At 30.8% G+C, this 17,845-nt stretch overlaps 1 long non-coding RNA gene across 1 annotated transcript; it reads right to left on the reverse strand.

The window, feature by feature from the left end:
- Positions 1 to 1,213: 1,213 nt before the first annotated feature.
- On the reverse strand, positions 1,214 to 4,720 carry LOC113389325. Its single transcript, XR_003368236.1, has 4 exons — positions 4,282 to 4,720; positions 2,683 to 2,761; positions 1,311 to 1,389; positions 1,214 to 1,252 (listed from the first exon to the last, which is right to left on the reverse strand). It is a non-coding gene; the product is annotated as an uncharacterized LOC113389325 (long non-coding RNA).
- Between the last annotated feature and the right edge of the window lie 13,125 nt (positions 4,721 to 17,845).

Raw genomic sequence — 17,845 nt, forward strand, 5'->3', positions numbered from 1 at the left:
ATACATACTTTATAATTAGAGAGAGGTCCCTGATGAAGAGGTCGGTGTGTTGTTTATTCGGTGCGTTGATGGTTGAATTGGAAGAATCTGTAAAGAAAAGATTCATGTTAGCGATGCAGGCATTGTTATATAGACAGATACATACTTTATAATTAGAGAGAGGTCCCTGATGAAGAGGTCGGTGTGTTGTTTATTCGGTGCGTTGATGGTTGAATTGGAAGAATCTGTAAAGAAAAGATTCATGTTAGCGATGCAGGCATTGTTATATAGACAGATACATACTTTATAATTAAGAGAGGTCCCTGATGAAGAGGTCGGTGTGTTGTTTATTCGGTGCGTTGATGGTTGAATTGGAAGAATCTGTAAAGAAAAGATTCATGTTAGCGATGCAGGCATTGTTATATAGACAGATACATACTTTATAATTAGAGAAGGTCCCTGATGAAGAGGTCGGTGTGTTGTTTATTCGGTGCGTTGATGGTTGAATTGGAAGAATCTGTGAAGAAAGATTCATGTTTATATAGACAGATACATACTTTATAATTAGAGAGAAGAGGTCCCTGATGAAGAGGTCGGTGCGTTGATGGTTGAATTGGAAGAATCTGTAAAGAAAAGATTCATGTTAGCGATGCAGGCATTGTTATATAGACAGATACATACTTTATATTAGAGAGAGGTCCCTGATGAAGAGGTCGGTGTGTTGTTTATTCGGTGCGTTGATGGTTGAATTGGAAGAATCTGTAAAGAAAAGATTCATGTTAGCGATGCAGGCATTGTTATATAGACAGATACATACTTTATAATTAGAGAGAGGTCCCTGATGAAGAGGTCGGTGTGTTGTTTATTCGGTGCGTTGATGGTTGAATTGGAAGAATCTGTAAAGAAAAGATTCATGTTATATAGACAGATACATACTTTATAATTAGAGAGAGGTCCCTGATGAAGAGGTCGGTGCGTTGATGGTTGAATTGGAAGAATCTGTAAAGAAAAGATTCATGTTAGCGATGCAGGCATTGTTATATAGACAGATACATACTTTATAATTAGAGAGAGGTCCCTGATGAAGAGGTCGGTGTGTTGTTTATTCGGCGCGTTGATGGTTGAATTGGAAGAATCTGTAAAGAAAAGATTCATGTTAGCGATGCAGGCATTGTTATATAGACAGATACATACTTTATAATTAGAGAGAGGTCCCTGATGAAGAGGTCGGTGTGTTGTTTATTCGGTGCGTTGATGGTTGAATTGGAAGAATCTGTAAAGAAAAGATTCATGTCAGCGATGCAGGCATTGTTATATAGACAGATACATACTTTATAATTAGAGAGAGGTCCCTGATGAAGAGGTCGGTGTGTTGTTTATTCGGTGCGCTGATGGTTGAATTGGAAGAATCTATTCGGTGCGTTGATGGTTGAATTGGAAGAATCTGTAAAGAAAAGATTCATGTTAGCGATGCAGGCATTGTTATATAGACAGATACATACTTTATAATTAGAGAGAGGTCCCTGATGAAGAGGTCGGTGCGTTTGATGGTTGAATTGGAAGAATCTGTAAAGAAAAGATTCATGTTAGCGATGCAGGCATTGTTATATAGACAGATACATACTTTATAATTAGAGAGAGGTCCCTGATGAAGAGGTCGGTGTGTTGTTTATTCGGCGCGTTGATGGTTGAATTGGAAGAATCTGTAAAGAAAAGATTCATGTTAGCGATGCAGGCATTGTTATATAGACAGATACATACTTTATAATTAGAGAGAGGTCCCTGATGAAGAGATCGGTGTGTTGTTTATTCGGTGCGTTGATGGTTGAATTGGAAGAATCTATTCGGTGCGTTGATGGTTGAATGGAAGAATCTGTAAAGAAAAGATTCATGTTATATAGACAGATACATACTTTATAATTAGAGAGAGGTCCCTGATGAAGAGGTCGGTGCGTTGATGGTTGAATTGGAAGAATCTGTAAAGAAAAGATTCATGTTAGCGATGCAGGCATTGTTATATAGACAGATACATACTTTATAATTAGAGAGAGGTCCCTGATGAAGAGGTCGGTGTGTTGTTTATTCGGCGCGTTGATGGTTGAATTGGAAGAATCTGTAAAGAAAAGATTCATGTTAGCGATGCAGGCATTGTTATATAGACAGATACATACTTTATAATTAGAGAGAGGTCCCTGATGAAGAGATCGGTGTGTTGTTTATTCGGTGCGTTGATGGTTGAATTGGAAGAATCTATTCGGTGCGTTGATGGTTGAATTGGAAGAATCTGTAAAGAAAAGATTCATGTTATATAGACAGATACATACTTTATAATTAGAGAGAGGTCCCTGATGAAGAGGTCGGTGCGTTGATGGTTGAATTGGAAGAATCTGTAAAGAAAAGATTCATGTTAGCGATGCAGGCATTGTTATATAGACAGATACATACTTTATAATTAGAGAGAGGTCCCTGATGAAGAGGTCGGTGCGTTGATGGTTGAATTGGAAGAATCTGTAAAGAAAAGATTCATGTTAGCGATGCAGGCATTGTTATATAGACAGATACATACTTTATAATTAGAGAGAGGTCCCTGATGAAGAGGTCGGTGTGTTGTTTATTCGGTGCGTTGATGGTTGAATTGGAAGAATCTGTAAAGAAAAGATTCATGTCAGCGATGCAGGCATTGTTATATAGACAGATACATACTTTATAATTAGAGAGAGGTCCCTGATGAAGAGGTCGGTGTGTTGTTTATTCGGTGCGCTGATGGTTGAATTGGAAGAATCTATTCGGTGCGTTGATGGTTGAATTGGAAGAATCTGTAAAGAAAAGATTCATGTTAGCGATGCAGGCATTGTTATATAGACAGATACATACTTTATAATTAGAGAGAGGTCCCTGATGAAGAGGTCGGTGCGTTGATGGTTGAATTGGAAGAATCTGTAAAGAAAAGATTCATGTTAGCGATGCAGGCATTGTTATATAGACAGATACATACTTTATAATTAGAGAGAGGTCCCTGATGAAGAGGTCGGTGTGTTGTTTATTCGGCGCGTTGATGGTTGAATTGGAAGAATCTGTAAAGAAAAGATTCATGTTAGCGATGCAGGCATTGTTATATAGACAGATACATACTTTATAATTAGAGAGAGGTCCCTGATGAAGAGATCGGTGTGTTGTTTATTCGGTGCGTTGATGGTTGAATTGGAAGAATCTATTCGGTGCGTTGATGGTTGAATTGGAAGAATCTGTAAAGAAAAGATTCATGTTATATAGACAGATACATACTTTATAATTAGAGAGAGGTCCCTGATGAAGAGGTCGGTGCGTTGATGGTTGAATTGGAAGAATCTGTAAAGAAAAGATTCATGTTAGCGATGCAGGCATTGTTATATAGACAGATACATACTTTATAATTAGAGAGAGGTCCCTGATGAAGAGGTCGGTGTGTTGTTTATTCGGCGCGTTGATGGTTGAATTGGAAGAATCTGTAAAGAAAAGATTCATGTTAGCGATGCAGGCATTGTTATATAGACAGATACATACTTTATAATTAGAGAGAGGTCCCTGATGAAGAGATCGGTGTGTTGTTTATTCGGTGCGTTGATGGTTGAATTGGAAGAATCTATTCGGTGCGTTGATGGTTGAATTGGAAGAATCTGTAAAGAAAAGATTCATGTTATATAGACAGATACATACTTTATAATTAGAGAGAGGTCCCTGATGAAGAGGTCGGTGCGTTGATGGTTGAATTGGAAGAATCTGTAAAGAAAAGATTCATGTTAGCGATGCAGGCATTGTTATATAGACAGATACATACTTTATAATTAGAGAGAGGTCCCTGATGAAGAGATCGGTGTGTTGTTTATTCGGTGCGTTGATGGTTGAATTGGAAGAATCTATTCGGTGCGTTGATGGTTGAATTGGAAGAATCTGTAAAGAAAAGATTCTTGTTAGCGATGCAGGCATTATTATATAGACAGATACATACTTTATAATTAAAGAGAGGTCCCTGATGAAGAGATCGGTGTGTTGTTTATTCGGTGCGTTGATGGTTGAATTGGAAGAATCTATTCGGTGCGTTGATGGTTGAATTGGAAGAATCTGTAAAGAAAAGATTCTTGTTAGCGATGCAGGCATTATTATATAGACAGATACATACTTTATAATTAAAGAGAGGTCCCTGATGAAGAGGTCGGTGTGTTGTTTATTCGGTGCGTTGATGGTTGAATTGGGAGAATCTGTAAAGAAAAGATTCATGTTAGCGATGCAGGCATTGCTTTCGTTATATAGACATATACATACTCTGTAATTAGAGAGAGGTCCCTGATGAAGAGGTCGGTGTGTTGTTTATTCGGTGCGTTGATGGTTGAATTGGGAGAATCTGTAAAGAAAAGATTCATGTTAGCGATGCAGGCATTGCTTTCGTTATATAGACATATACATACTCTGTAATTAGAGAGAGGTCCCTGATGAAGAGGTCGGTGTGTTGTTTATTCGGTGCGTTGATGGTTGAATTGGGAGAATCTGTAAAGAAAAGATTCATGTTAGCGATGCAGGCATTGCTTTCGTTATATAGACATATACATACTCTGTAATTAGAGAGAGGTCCCTGATGAAGAGGTCGGTGTGTTGTTTATTCGGTGCGTTGATGGTTGAATTGGAAGAATCTATAAAGAAAAGATTCATATTAGCGATGCAAGCATTAATGTATAGACAGATACATACTGTTTAATTAGAGAGAGGTCCCTGATGAAGAGGTCGGTGCGTTGTTTATTCGGTGCGTTGATGGTTGAATTGGAAGAATCTGTAAGGAAAAGATTCATGTTAGTGATGCAGGCATTGCTTTTGTTATGTAAACAGATACCAAGACGGGATGTCAAAACTTCTGGACATTTAAATAAGGCTTTGGACAAGGTAACCGAATTGAAGAGGCAAACATTCTGGGCATTTGAATAAGGCTTTAGATTTAGCAATCAAGACAGCTAAGACCTTGGGCCATTGAACAGTGCAACAAAGACGGGGAGCAAAGATCGTGGGCCATTGGGCAGGGCAACAAAGACGGGAGGCAAACCCCTTGGGCCATTGGGCAGAGCAACGTGGGCATTAAGCAGGGCAACAAGGATGGCAAAGATCGTGGGCCATTGGGCAGGACAACAAAAACGGCAAGGCAAAGATCGTGGGCCATTGGGCAGGGCAACAAAGATGACAAGGCAAAGATCGTGGTCAATAGGGCAGGGCAACAAAGACGAGACAGCAAAGATCCTGGAAATTAGACAAAGCAACCAAGACGCGGAGACGAACATTACGGGCATTAAAATAAGGCTCTAGACAAAACAGTCAAAACGGGGAGGCAAAGATGCAGAGCATTCGCTAAGACATTGGAGAACCAGACAACCACCTGGGCATTCATAAATAAGGCATTGGAGGACAAAGACGAGGAGGCAATTAGACAAAACGACCAAGACGGGAGGCAAACGTTATGGGAAATAAAATAAGACTCTAGACAAAGCAACAACCAAGATGGGGAGGCAAGCATTCTGGGCATTGGTCAAGGCAACAAAATCGAGGAGGCAAAAATCCTGGGCATTCAAAGGTCATGTTCACAATGAAGTCCATTGTTGTCGCATAAACTTCTACTAAATATTTATACAAATGAGTGTTTCAAACTTATCACAGTCCTCATGAGAGTCACCTGAAAATAAATAAAGTTCAGTTAAATGAATAATTTTAAATATTTGAAAACAGTAAAAAATATGATATATAGAACGTAAAATGTGCTTTACATGTAATAAAATTGCGTAATTTTAAACAATTCAAACAATTACATTCTTATGCAACGGTTGCAGAAGCTGATTTAAAATGCCCTAAAAAATGATAATATTATAAAACAGAACACTGGAGATTGAGAACAATAACATGCATTGTTGAAATGTGTGATGCATTTTCAGCAAGAACTTTCAGTGTTATGTCGCATTGCGTAATTTGAATTGTTAGCAAACCTGTATATACGAATATTAATTAACTAATAATAAGCGAAATAACATCAAAACTACGAGCAAGTTTTCATTTAGATCACGAATATGATTTTCAATTTATTGATTTGTTGAAAGAAATAAATCGAACGCGTCAATTCACACTATTCAATTATCGTACACTCAAAAATGAAAACACTTGGGCACAATAATGCACTACACAATAAAAATCCATCACTGTCTTGAAATACTAAAACACAATTAATTATTCACCGACAAATTTTTCGCTTTTTTTTGTTTTTTTTCTTGATTTTTCTCTTCGATGTTAACTCCATGGCGGCCGGCAAGAGAAAGGACAAAATCCGGGTTACCGCGCCAATGGTACGGCAGCAGCGCCATCTCTCTGCGCGTCACGCGAAACAGACTTTGACGTTAGTTTGTCGGTGGCGATGGCGGCAAATTCAAACCGAACGAATTGTTAAAATCGTTGTTGTTTTTAACATAGTTGTTAAATAGTACCCTAATTATACTGTTTATCGTTTATAATAATACTTTCTCATATCCTTTCATTTGAATAAATTACAATTTCTAAGAACTATATAAACTGAATTGCAAAGATAAAATTGAAGTATATGAGTGTGCTTTAGAATTAAATTACAGTTAAAATTTAAATTTGAAATTTGTATGCATAATTGAAATAAATCTGAATTTATTGTTTAAAAATGTTGTAAATTGTCAGAAAATGTCGCGAATTATTTCACAATAATGTAGCATTTCTGAAAATATTGTAGGTTGTCTGAAAATATTGCAAATTGTGTGAAAATGTTACATTTTGTATGAAAATGTTATAAATTATTTGAAAATGTTGTAATTTGTATAAAAATGATGTAAATGTATGAAAATGCTCTTCTTCTTTGATATCTATATGATACCTATATATATATATATATATATATATATATATATATATATATATATATATCAATTAACAACAACAGAATATAATTATTTGAATCCACTTATGACCATTAACTTAATAAACTGAATTGCAAAGATAAAATTATTTAATTTGAAGTATATAAGTGAGCTTTAGAATTAAATTACAGTTAAGATTTAAATTTAATGCTTAATTTAAAGAAATCTGAGTTGTTGCATATTGTGGTATATAAATTGTTGAATGTTGTCTAATGACTATTGTGGTATATAAATTGTTGAATGTATTGTCTGAAAATGTTGTGAATTATATAAAATTGATATAAATTGTCTGAAAATAATCTAAATCAACTGAAAAAATTGCAAATTATTCGAAAATATTGAAATTGTATAAAAATGATGTAAATTGTCTGAAAATGATCTTCTTCTTTAATGATATCTATATTTATGTTTATATAAAAATGGATTATGATTAAAGTAAAAAAAAACTTACATTCTTATCCATTTTCCATCTTTATCGTAGTGTCCAAAACCAGTTTGCTTGCTATTACCCTAGAAGAAAATGGATCATAATTAAATACTCAATATTTATATATTTATATTTATATTTATATTTATATTCATATTTATATTTATATTTATATTTATATTTATATTTATATTTATATTTATATTTATATTTATATTTATATTTATATTTATATTTATATTTATATTTATATTTATATTTATATTTATATTTATATTTATATTTATATTTATATTTATATTTATATTATAAATATTAATATAATATAATTATCTTAATCCACTCATGAATATTAACTTGCTCCATTTATAATTATTAACTGGTACCATTTATAAATCATCAATTTATCTTATTTATAATTATTAAAAAATGATTCCATTTATGATAAATATACTGCAGGTATTTAACGATACTAATTTTTAATAGAAATTGATTCATGCAGATTTATTACAAATTTTTAAATCAAAATGTTCAAAAACTGATTTTTCTGTTACTTATTTAATTATTTATAACTTTATTATTGTTTTATGCAGAATTATGAACTTGTTTCATTTATAATTACTTACTTTTGAAAAAAAAATTCAACAGTCAATTACAAAAAATTGTGCCAGGGAAACTTTACCAAAAACTCACCAGGTCGTCCTAAGCTGAAAAATATATACATATATACTTTTTCCAAATGTTGGTCTCATTCGATTCAGAATAGCTTGAAACGTCGAGAAAACATAAAATTGGCGAATTGGAGAAAATAACCTTCTCCTACGGGAAGTTAAAAAATATCTAAAAAAAAAAATTGCATGGCAATAGCATATAAAAATGTATAATTTATTCATCATTATATATAACCTAGCTGTATTAGTTTGCATGAGAATTGGATATATAAATGTATATATTGATTTATACATGATTATACATATACTAGCTGTCTCGGTTAGTATGGGAATTGGATATATAAATGTATATATTGATTTATACATCATTATATATGGCCTAGCTGCATTAGTTTGTATGGGAATTGGATATATAAATGTATATATTGATTTATACATCATTATATATGGCCTACTTGCATTAGTTTGTATGGGAATTGGATATATAAATGTATATATTGATTTATACATCGTTATATATGGCCTAGCTGCATTAGTTTGTATGAGAATTGGATATATAAATGTATATATTGATTTATACATCATTATTTATAACCTGGCTGTATTAATTTTGTTGAAAAATAGATATATAAATGTATATATTGATTTACTCATCATTATACGAGTATATGGTCTAGCTGCCTTAGTTTGTATGGAAATTGGATATATAAATGTATATATCGATTTATACATTATTATTTATAACCTAGCTGTACTAATTTTGTTGAAAAATAGATATATAAATGTATATATTGATTTTTGCATCATTATTTATAGCCTAACTGCATTAGTTTGTATGGAAATTGGATATATAAATGTGTATATTGAATTTCCCATCATTATGTAAAGCCTAGCTGCCTTAGTTTGGTTAAAAATGTAATGTATATATTGAAATATATATGAGTGTATTTGGCCTAGCTGCATCAGCTTGTATGGAAATTGGATATATATATATGTATGTATTGATTTATACATGATTATACATATAGTAGTTGTCTCAGTTTGTATGGAAATTGGATATATAAATGTATATATAAATGTATATATTAATGTTTTCATCATAATTCATAGCCTGGCTGTATTAATTTGGTTGAAAATTAGATATATAAATGTATATATTGATTTATTCATAATTATTTATAGCTTAGCTGCCTTAGTATGTATGGGAATTGGATATATAAATGTATATATTGATTTTTACATCATTATTTATAGCCTAACTGTCTTAGTTTGTATGGAAATTAGATATATAAATGTGTATATGGAATTTTCAATCATTATGTATAGCCTAGCTGCCTTAGTTTGGTTAAAAATGGAATGTATAAATGTATATATTGATTTTTGCATCATTATTTATAGCCTAGCTGTATTAGTTTCTATGGGAATTGGAGATATAAATTTATATATTGATTTTTTCATCATTATATTAATTAGCTATATTAATTTGTATGAAATTTGGATATATAATTATATATATATATTATATGGATATATATATATGGATAGATTATATATGGATAGATTATATATGGATAGATTATATATGGATATATACATTATAATAGTTGTTGATTAAACGATAAATGAATAAAAACAATGACATATCCTTAAGGGTATTTATTTAAAAATAAACCAATAATACAAGCCAGAAATAAAAAGATCTTCCACTTTTATCACGAGTTTATAGGCCCATATTATATATATAAATATATATATATATATATATATATATATATATATAAATATTTATACATATGAGTTTTTAACCCCGTGACAACAGCTAAGGAATTGGTTACAACTCTTATAATTAAATTGGTCTTTATTAGCTATATCAATAATTAATTTATTCACTCACAAAAGACGCTTTTATTACCTAAGAAAATTGTTTTTCGAAAAATCTCACCGATGTATTTTTTATAAATCTAAAGCAAGCGCCCGGCAAATTATATTTGCTCGAATCGCCTTAATACCGATTAATTTTCTAATAAATTTTTGGTTCATTCATAATATCAAAATTTTTAGTAAACAAATTTATTGGCCTATTCTTGGATAATAATAATCTTATTCGAGAATAGACCTTACACAAACGAGTCAATAAATGGATGATGCCTTCATTGCAAATAATTATTTAAATAATTATGAAATTTGAAGCTGTAATCAAGTTATAGTAGAATATTATTTATACGCCTTTGTCATTAATTTTCGTTCCAAGCAATATTTTAAGAAATCTGGCAACAGCGCAAATTCTTGCTAGCAGATATTTTTTTTATTATTGCAGAAGGTAAAAAAGAAAATTTCGCCAATGTTCTATTTGGTGATTTCGTAGAGATCAATAATTATACCGACATAACTTTCTGGTTTTTAAAAAAATAAAATGTAAGTAGCAAAAACATGTCATATTTATTATTAGAATAAAACTTTTCCGATATAAATTTTAAATGTGAGCGTCATGGAAGAATTTTATGGGCGACTAAGATTATTGAACTTTCAAATATCAAACGCATTTGGCAACATCGCACATGGTTTTGTTCTAATAAGTTTCTTATAAGTGCGCAACTGTCCTTCATACATGTAATAAGCTGTTTGCACTGTTGTCAAGTTTCTTTAAATTCTGCTTTACACTGAAAATTGAAGAAGTTTTTGGTGTTAGTGAAAACAAATTTATATGACATCTATTATTAAGGACAGAATAAATCTAGGAGTATAAATAGGAGAAAATGGTAGTTGAACATTTATTATATATATTAGGGTAGTTCTTAATATGGACATTTATGGGAAATTTCTTTGCACTCAAGAGTTCAAATAATAAATGTACAAAACTTTTAATTGAATTGCGGACTATCTAAATGTTAAGATTTGGAGCTAAAACTTTTAGAGATTTTTTTTAAATTTATTTGGAAGCATTTGAGCCCTTGGGAGCAAAGAAATTCGAAAATGTCCATATTAATAACTACCTTAATGGTAAGTAGAACAAGTTTTATTTAATATATATATATATATATATATACATGTATATATATATATATATATATATATATATATATAATGATTCTATGATCTATTTATTGACTCGCCTGATCACCACACCCAAAAAACCATGAGCACTTTGCTAAAACTATTTCAAAATTCCTTATGAAACCGTTTTCAACCACAATATCAAGCAGTATGAATGAGCCTGAATTACATTTCTCAAATAATACTTCAAAAACAATAATTAGAGTCTGAAGAAATACATTTCTGGAATAAAACTTCTGAAACAAAAATTACAGTCTGCTTAAGGCTTCACAAACAATAAATACAGTCTGAATTATAATTCTTCAGAAACAATTTTTATATTCTGAATAATATTTCTTGAAAAATACTTCAAAGACAATAATTACTGTTTGAGTAATATTTCTTGAAAAATACTTCAAAAACAATAATTATAAAATGAATTACATGTCCTGAAGAATAATTCAAATACAATAATTATTCATTCAATTGATTTAAAATGAAATAAAGGATCTCAAAGCGAGTAATGGCAAGATACACAATTTTATTAACTTGACTTAATTTAAGAAATCTGAAGTGCTATATATATTGCCAATTACTGAACCATAAACCATTTTCTAATGCTCATTTATTTAAAGCTACTTTTGGCTTTTTAAGTCACTCAATTTTTCCTTATTTTAAAAACTAATATTTATATGCGTGATGTATGTATATGTAATGTAATCATAGACCTTACACTACATGGACTGCTAGTCCTCATATGTTTTCCATTTTATAAAGAATCAAAACTGTGACGTCATAGAGTGAACGAGCGTTGCCGACAATCGTGGAACACTCCCGATTGATAAAATGCCACATATCACGTGCTTTACCTAAAACTAAATATTGTATACATAAACAATAGTGGGTATTACATATTGTGTTATATATTATACATCATAATTGTTATTGTGATTCAAATATTATCTGTTATAATGGCAATTGTGTAGACTGATAATTTTATAAGAAATGAAATAATATTATGTACTTAAAATTAAATCCACCTGTTAAAATCGGTTTATATATCATAAGATCTATACATATGACATTTATTCAATCGGAAGTGTTCCACGATTGTCGTCAACGCTCGTTCACACAGTCAACTTCTATCTTTTGACATTTATTTTGCGTCCATGTAGTATAAGGTCTATGATGAAATTCCTTCATAAAGACTAAGTCATTCAAAAGTTTTTTCAAAAATTTTGACTAAGTTTCTAGAAATTTATCAATTTCCTAATTTAAAACTAAAATTATTCATGTGCACAAGTTCACAAGTGCTTAAAACGAAAAATTTAAGACTACTGATGGTAATGAATATGCAAAACATTTGGAAAAAGTAATTTGTAAAAATCTGCATACATGTTTTTTATTATTGAGCATTAAATTAATTATTTCTTTATCCAAATTCCTTGCATATCCATTACCGATAATGTACATAAGTTTATTCATCCTATACAATATTATTTATTTATTAATAATTTCAAATTCGATAATTTTATTGTGCATCTAAAAATCTCACAGCCATCTAAGACTGCTACTAAAAAATTTATCATGATATTTGATATAATACTGATATTTCTCCTTGAAAAAGTCTAAAATTTATTAAATTACATTAGATTAGAAATAGCCTACATGAAAGTGTGCTTTTTTACCTTCTTTGATGGTAGTAAAATCAACCCCAAAATTATTCAAAAAAAAATAAAAAAATATAGAATATTTCTACGCAAAATTTACAGAAAATCAGGTTTACGGGTAAACCTGAGTACTCATTTACCAAAACAAATTACAACTCTTTTTATCATTGAAGAACATATTTTATATCAGTACTTCAATTTCGTCAATTCAAAAGTTTCAATTAAAAGTACTAACAGTTATCACTTATAAAAAAACTATTTACAACAAAAAGAAATAATGACTGTTATCTAAATAATGTACAACAAATTATTCTAAATACGACAAGAATAATTTTCACAAGGATATTTTTTTCCAAAATTTCTATTACTAATTTGACTAGAATCTTTTAGGGTTGCATTAGGGTTTTATCAGCTAGCTTTTTAAAAGATACACGTTCTGTGATTGTTTATTGAAAACATATATTTTTGATCGGAAAATATTTTTAATTAGGTGTAAAGGGTCTTTTCCTTAAGGAAAGTTGCATAAAGTTGAGTAAAATGGGTAATCCCACTTCTGATCCTAATCAAAATGAACCGAATTATACGACACATTTCACATCTGATAGTAAACGGAGAGGAAAAAAGGGTATAGTCTGAATTTTTTACTGTGCTCCAATTTGCACGAAATTTTGGAATTAGGTTCATTTTCATTATATGATTCGAATTAAAAGTCAAACGGCTCGAATGATTCCATTCCATTAGATTCGAATCACAAATCAGACTTGGATGATTGAATGTATTTCTATTCAAACCACAAATAGAATAACTCGAATGATTTGGATCAGAAGTGGGATGACTCGTATAATTCGAATTAACAATCTGAAGACACGAATGATTCAATTCAATTAGATACGAATCACAATTCAGATTCGTATGATTTGATGTATTTCTATTCAAATCACAAATAGAACAACTGGAATTATTAAGGATCAGAAGTGGGATGAATCGTACGATTCGAATCACAAATCAGATTCGGCTAATTCGGTATATTTCTATTCATTTCACAAATAGAAAAACTCGAATGATTTGAATCAGAAGTGGGATGACTCGTATGATTCCAATTAGAAATAAGACGACTCGAATGATTCGGTGTATTTCTATTCGAATCACAAATCCGACTCGGATGATTCGGTGTATTTCTATTCAATTCACTTTGATTCTGATCAGAAATGGGATAACTCGTATGAATCGGTTCATTTTGATAGATAAGATCGGAAGTGGGATGACTTGTATGATTAGATTCATTATGACTCAAATTAAAAGTCAGACGACTCAAATCATTCGATTTATTTAGATTCGATTCACAAATCAGACTCGGATGATTTCTTGTATTTCTCTATCCAAATCACAAATAGAATAACTGGTAATGGTTTGGATCAGAAGTGGAATGACTCGTATGATTATGTTCATTATGATTTAAATTAAAAGTCAGACAACTCGATTCATTTGGAATTTGATCACAAATTAAATGACTCGGTATGATTTAGTTCATTTTGATTCTGATCAGAAGTCACAACATTCGCATGATTTTAAATTATAATTTAAATCAAATCAAGTCGATTCAAAGAATTTAAATTGACATCTCCACTACTGAAAACGTTGAAAAAATATAAAATTCACAAATTTGGGTTTTCGTTTCATTTTGATTAGGATCAGAAATGGGATGACTTGTATGATTTGGTTCATTATAATTCGAAGTAGAAGTCAAATGACTCAAAATTTAATTCATTTAGATTCGAATCGTGTATTTCCATTCAATTCACTTTGTTTCGATCAGAAGTGGGATAACTCATATGATTCCAATTAGAAGTAAAACGACTCGAATGATTCGATTCGATTGGATTCGAATCACAAATCAGATTCGAATGAATCGGTGTATTTCTATTCAAATCACAAATGGAATAACAGGAATGATTTGGATCAGAAGTGGGATGACTCGTATGATTTAGTTTGTTATGATGTAAATTAAAAGTCAGATATTTGGATTTGGATCACAAATCAAATGACTAAGTATGATTCAGTTAATTTTGATTCTGAACAGAAGTCAAAACACTCGTATGATTTGAATCAAATCAAGTCGATTCAAAGAATTTAAATTGACACATCCACTAGTGAAAACGTTGAAAAAATATAAAATGACAAATTGGGTTTTCGGCTTATTTTATTAGGATCAGAAATCGGATGACTTGTATATTTGGTTCATTATGATTCAAATCAAAAGTCAGACGACTCGAAATTTGGTTCATTTTTTATGCAAAATACAAATCAAATGACGCAGTTTATTTCTATTTAATTTACAGATAGAATGAGTGGTTTGATTTAGTTCATTTTGATTCTGATCAGAAGTGGGATAACTCGTATGATTCAATTCATTTTTATTGGGATGACTCGTATAATTTGGTTCATTATTATATGAATTAAAAGTCAAACGACTCGAATGATTTAAATCACAAATTGGATTCAGATGATTTGGCGTATTGCTATCCGAATCAAAAATGAAATAACTGATTTGATTCAATTCATTATGATTCGAATTAGAAGTCAGACGACTCGAAATTTGATTCATTTTTTTATGCAAATTACAAATGAAATGACTCGTTTATATCTATTCAATTCACAAATGAAATGACTGGTTTGATTCAGTTTATTTCGATTCTAATCAGAAGTTCGACTCAATTTCATTAGAATCAGAATTGGGATGACTCGTACGATTCAAATTAGAAGTCTGATGACTCGAATAATTCGATTGATTTGAATTTGGATTACAAATCGAACTCGGATGATTTCTACTCTAATCACAAATAAAACGACTGGTATGATTTCGTTCATTTCGATTCTGATCAGATGTCAAATGACTTGAATGATTCGTTTCATTTTGATCAAAATCAAAAATCGAACATCTCGCATGAATCGAATCAAGTTGATTCAAAGAATTCAAATTGACACATCTACTAGTCAAAACTTTGAGAAAATATAAAATTGACAAATTGGATTTTATGATGAAAAATAAAAATGTCCTTTGGAAAGTTCAAAATTACTTTTGAAATCCTTTATCAAAATATATGTTTCCAATAACTCATCTCGCCTTACATTCCAATTCTTATAAAAAATCTATCAGATAATTGAGTATTATATTATTAACTTCCGACAATTAATAAAATTGATATGGACTTGTTCATGTGTGGTGTTCACATTCAGCCTATAAAATTCCTATCAAACATCTTAAGTATTACCGTGTTTTAGTAAAATCGATTGAAAGTTAAGAGTAAGCGTTTTGAATAGTATACTTATGGACCGATTCTGCCGCATAACAGACAAATGTTATGGCAAGGCAATGTTATGAAGAACTTTCCATACTAAATATTGACAAAAGCCATGTGGTTGCTGTGTAGTCAGGCGAATTTCTCAAAAACTAAACCTAGAAACCGCACACATGTCAAAAAAAAAACGATGGGTCTTTCTGACCCAGCTTCATAACACGGGGGTGACGTTGCAGTTTATGTGTAAAACGCCTAAATGCAAAGCAAATACATGACATTTTGACAGTATTTAGTATAATTCAGTAGCATAATGTATTAAATAAGTTTGATAATATGGCCTTGCCATAACATTTTTCTGTTATGCGGCAGAATCGGTCCCTTATTCTTAACTTATATAATTTTTTAAAAAGCCTGTGTGTGTTTATAAAAGGCAGATCATTTATAGTACATTTAAACGCTACTTTTTAAGTTTACTGTGGTCGTTGCAAAGCTAATTTGCAAAATTAAAATGTAAAAAAAAACATATGACTATAGGAATTTTGCACTTTAAATTCAATATCAACAAATATTATTGTATTCACAAATTCATAACTTCTCAATCTCGTCATAAATAATTTATTTAACACATTCACTGCTAACCTGGTATTTATATTTCCCCTGTGCCATTTTTTTTATTAGTTTAACATTAAATAAAACCATTTCTGGAGATGTTCGATGCAAATTATAAAAAAACTACTGAAATAGTATAACTAAGGAGCCAATTCTGTGATACATAACTATCCTATCCGTCTTTTTTGGTACTAAAAACTGTGAAAATGCTATATATTTGCTGTACGATTAGGCGTTTTACACATAAAACCGTACGTTATAAATGCGTATCACAAAGATGCAACTATAACATTCTTTCTAGGTCTGCTTATATGTAAAATGCGCCTTATCGTACAGCAAATAGATAGCATTTTTACAGTTTTTAGTACCAAGAAATGGGGCATCAATTAATCACGAGAGGTTTTTATGGAAAGGGAAGGGGGTTTGACAAAAAATAACAAAATATCACTTGGGGAAAGGAAGGGTAAAGTAAGGAATCACATGTATTTAATCTTAATTTTTTTTTTAAATCCAAACATTTTCAAAAAAAATAAAAAAACTTTTTAAAACAATTTTTTCTCGTAACTAAAAATACACGTAATGTATAATAATAATAATGGGGGGGATAATTTTAAATATCACAAGGTAGGGGGCTCCAAAGTACTTAAAAACTCGATCACGTGATTAATGGACCATAAAGCAGGATAAGATAGCTCTGTTATCTGTTTAAAATAATTACAGTATAAAATTTCAATTCAAACATTTGATTTTTACCAAAAACACTACTTTGAAGTGCAAGAAACGCGAACTCGAATAATATTAAATTGTAAAGATATCTGGATAATGTACGTGTATACAAAGTCAAACAATAAACAAACAAAAAAACTCTCCTGTTGCGTTCTGCAACAATCTCACGCACCATATGCGTGCGCAACAGTGAATGTGTTGAAAACAATGCAAAATTCCTATTGTTCACAAAAGCAACTATACACCTATTCCCCGTTCTACGCGGTAAATACGTTCCAGAAAAAAATGTGTAACTCAAAAAAGTCACTTTTATATAGAAAAACCGTGCTAAACGAAAATCACTATGGAAAAGCCTTTTTTGTCAGTTAACGAAAAATAAATATAAATATACTTGATATCAAACATATTTAATAAATGATAAAAAAATTCATTTATTTCAATAATAAAACAAATATAAAGGAAAATATTTTCAATATTGCATTTT

Source organism: Ctenocephalides felis, unplaced genomic scaffold (genome assembly GCF_003426905.1).
Source record: "Ctenocephalides felis isolate EL2017-DRISC unplaced genomic scaffold, ASM342690v1 CF-g0.4_SCAFFOLD_03573, whole genome shotgun sequence".
Classification (NCBI taxonomy): domain Eukaryota; kingdom Metazoa; phylum Arthropoda; class Insecta; order Siphonaptera; family Pulicidae; genus Ctenocephalides; species Ctenocephalides felis.